The 4,184-nt window shown below is 35.8% G+C and overlaps 1 pseudogene; it reads left to right on the forward strand.

Moving 5' to 3' along the window:
• Window positions 1–2,782: 2,782 nt before the first annotated feature.
• On the forward strand, window positions 2,783–3,811 carry LOC125834813 (inorganic pyrophosphatase 2-like; annotated as a pseudogene).
• The last annotated feature ends 373 nt before the right edge of the window (window positions 3,812–4,184 follow it).

The raw sequence follows: 4,184 nt of genomic DNA on the forward strand, positions 1-4,184 counted from the left end.
CAAGGGTAAAGGATCATACTTTTTGGATAAATCCTTAGTGCCCTTAGGCACAACTTCATGGATCCACTTAGTTGAGGTGTCCTATATCTCCGCAAGGTATAGGACAGTTCTGGCAGCATGGGCGAGACGATGTATCATCACGTAGGTCTATTGATGGTTGTCGGTTAGAGAATCTCCTAATAGAGTTTAAGTGTATTTCATATAACACATATTATGTTAGATTCAAAGATGAGTAAGTATATTTATAACATTTTAAATGATTTAACTCCTTTATTTCTTTACATTCAGCTTGAGTACATTATTATCTATTGTAGCCCTTTCATTCTGCTATTTAGCCTTGGCTATATTACATATTCATGCATTCAATGAAATGATGTTATTTGACCTGCATTTTTTATGATGCAGATATTTGTGTTCAAGGTCATCAATAGGTGCTTTTTTTAGATCACTTTATGAGATAGCTTGGGTGAGCCTCCTTGCATTCCTAAGGACTTCACATTTATTTTTAGTCAATTGTCTTGAGAGATATTGTGGGTCTTGAGAGATATCGTGGGTCTTGAGAGATATCGTGGATCTTGAGAGATATCGTGGGTCAATTGTCTTGAGAGATATCGTGAGCCTCATTGCATTCATGAGGACTTCACATTTATTATACGTATGTCGCTGCGTATTTTACAGACATTTGGAGTTGAGTATTTATTTAGAGTTTAAATGTTCTAAAATTTGCTTTTATGTTTATGATCACTTGAGTGAGTCTTCCGCTAAGTAGTCAGCAAGACCAATAGTTCGCTTGGGGACCACCAATGGTTCTCAAGTGTAGCCACATCCAGGGTGTAGGCTCGGAGCCTAGCAAACTTGGCATCAGAGTCAGGTTTCAAGTGACCTAGGATTTTCATGAAGTCATGTCAGTAGGATCTATTTATGGTTGTAAGGCCCCACTTCTATAAATGAGGGACTACATACATTTAAGAAAAGTTTATCTTCTTTCATACTCCAAATTGTGCAATAGAACTGTGTCATAGGGAACTTATTCGAACTCGTGTGTTTCTCAGATCTATTCGACTATTCCTCATACTCAAGTTAGTTGAAAATAAAAGCCCAGATCCTTATCGATGAGTTGCTCTAAGAAAAATAGTTCAGAAAGTCATAGGACTGCAAAGGGGCTTAAGAGAAGCTCGTGAGTGAGCTTAAGTGTCTAGATTTGACAGAATGCGCCCTTATTCATATATACCTTTAAAATACACTAATAAATAGTTCAGGGGTAAAAAATACACTATTAAATAGTCTATGGAGGTAATAGATCCTCATGAAAGTTTAGTATCGCAACAGCAAATTCGACCAAAGTTGGGATATTTTTCAGACCATTATCCCTTAAATAAAAAAGTAGAGTAGTCATAAGGTGACAGACCTAAGCTAGACTTATGATTTTTGAAGGGGAGCCATATGGTATTCAGAGGGTTATAGAATTAACTAGGCAATGATGTATAGTGAAAAGGGTAAAAAGTATTGATACACATGGATATAGAGACTTATACGGTGTCTTCACTGCTTCAACTATCAGATGAATGAAGGTACACTTAGCTTAATGGCATTCATAAAAGCTTATGAATTTTTTTTCCCCATTAGTACATGGGAATACCTCATAGTTTTTAACTAGAGTTTCAGGCCAAGCAGAGGTGCCATTTTAAGGGCACCCCAACTTCTGAATAGAATTGCAAGATTGAACCTTAACCTCATATTTTGAAAAGAACGAGTAGTTTAAGGAGAAAACAAATCATTTACTAGTATCGAAAAGAATGTCCCCAAATAAGATAATAACTCATGTTCATACTCAAAATGGCCTTGCTTAGTCATTTATTAAGCGCTTACAATTGATAGCAAGACATCTACTTATGAAAACTAAGTTGCCCACTATTGTTTGGGGTCATGCTATCTTACATGCAGCATCCCTTGTTCGTCTCAGACCAACTCATTATAATAAATACTCTCCGTCACAATTGGTATTTGGTCATGAACCAAATATTGCTCATCTACGAATTTTTGGATGTACTGTATATGTGCCAATAGCACCACCTCAGCGCATTAAGATGGCCCCCAAAGAAGGCTAGGCATATATGTTGGGTTTGATTCACCCTCCATAATTCGCTACCTTGAGCCATTGACGGGAGATTTATTCACTGCAAGATTTGCAGATTGCCGATTTGATGAAACAAGTTTTTCGCAATTAGGGGGAGAGAAAAAGGAACTTAATAATGAAATTGCATGGAAAGTTTCATTATCATCTCATTTTGATCCACGTTCCCCTATGTGTGAACAAGAGATCCAGAAGATCATTCATTTGCAAAACATAGCAAATCAAATGCCAGACACATTCTCCTATGTAGTACAAGGATTTAGTTCAATCCTAATTTGTGGAGAACTGTATTCCTGCATGGAATATTCTGTCATATTCCTTCGAATTTTTATAAATCCTCCCAACTAGTAAATGAAAAGTTATTTCTACCATAAACCAAATTTGTTTTATCGAATGTAGGATCAAAATCTAACGGCTAATATCCAAAACCAAGTGACTAAAGGAATTTGCGTTAACTTCCCACTAACTTATGTAATATTCCTTGGCATCTCTTTTTTTTTTTTTTTTACTTTATTCCCTTTTGTCCCTCACTATAAATCTCCCTCTCCATATGTTTGGTGTTCACAAACCCAAATACTTCCCACAACAAGAAGAATCAGTCTTCTCTCTTTTCTCGTCTCTAGTTCCTCGATAATTTACTCAAAAAAAATGGCTAGAATTGTAGTGGTTTTTGACTTTGACAAGACGATTATTGACGTGGATAGTGATAATTGGGTGGTGGCGCCACTGATTTGTTCAATCAACTTCTCTCCACTATGCCATGGAACACTCTCATGGTTAGTTTTCGTTTTCTCTTCATGTTTTTTTCATACTATAGTTTTATGCTTGTCTCTCGAATTTTGTCCCAACAGTAGAGCTGATAATTTCTGTTGTGTTTCAAATAACAGGATAGAATGATGGAGGAGCTTCATGTACAAGGCAAAACTATTGTAGAGGTATTGAAACGGGTTGCCATACACCCCAGGATTGTCCCAGCCATTAAATCAGCTTATGCATTAGGGTACAATTACAGCTTTTTCTTTTTAAATATCAGAGAATTTTTTTATGGGTTTGAACTAATTGAATGTGTGTTAATTCAGGTGTGTAATAAGCGATGCAAATGTATTCTTCATTGATACATGTCGGAATTAGGGATTGTTTCTCTGAAAACAACACAAATCGAGGCTACGTCGATGAGGAAGGCAGGCTTCGAATCCTCCCTTATGTTGATTTTCAAAAATTTCCTCATGGCTGCAATCTCTGCCCTCCCAACATGTGCAAGGTAACTAATACTAAATCCTTTAATTTAGATTTAATATGAAATAATTAAGTAATTCTTGAATTAGTTTTTTCATTGAGATTCTGTTTATTGCAGGGTATGATAGTAGAAAGAATTCAAGCCAGCATGTAGGAAGGAAAGAAATTAAAAGAATGATCTATCTAGGTGATGGAATCGGCGATTTCTGTCCCATGGAAAGAGATTTTGTGATGCCAAGAAAAGATTTCCCAGCCTGGAAATTGATAAACGAAAACAGGACACTAGTAAAAGCAGGTGTCCACGAGTGGAAGAATTGGAGCACATTCTTCTACAGCTGATCAACACAATCACTGTTGACGAAAGCCAACTGTTATCACTACCTTACGATGTCCAAAGCAGCTCATGGAGCCTTGCCACGGCCTGTTCCAGTACCTTACTAAACACAAATGGGCTACCAGATTGTTGTTCTTTGTTTTGTATGTATGACATATTTTCTATCAAAACTTAAAAAGTAACATCTTGTTTGAGTTCACAACTCTTAACTACACTTTTAGGAAAATGAGTCTTTCTCCATTCAATTTAACTCATAATTTTCAACGCACCACATAGAGTAAAAAATTATTAAAATTGTACTCATAAATAATATACATGAACTTATAATTTTTAAAATATAATGGATTTAATGCTAAGAATTTAAACATTTTGAACCTATAGAGTTTAAGTCTGTTTGGTTAGGCTTTTAGGATGCAAAAACACTAAATTAAAATTCTCAAAAAATTTCTTATCAAAATATTACTGCTCTCTCCCTATTAT

Source organism: Solanum verrucosum, unplaced genomic scaffold (genome assembly GCF_900185275.1).
Source record: "Solanum verrucosum unplaced genomic scaffold, falcon-dt-bn FXZP01000172.1, whole genome shotgun sequence".
Lineage (NCBI taxonomy): Eukaryota > Viridiplantae > Streptophyta > Magnoliopsida > Solanales > Solanaceae > Solanum > Solanum verrucosum.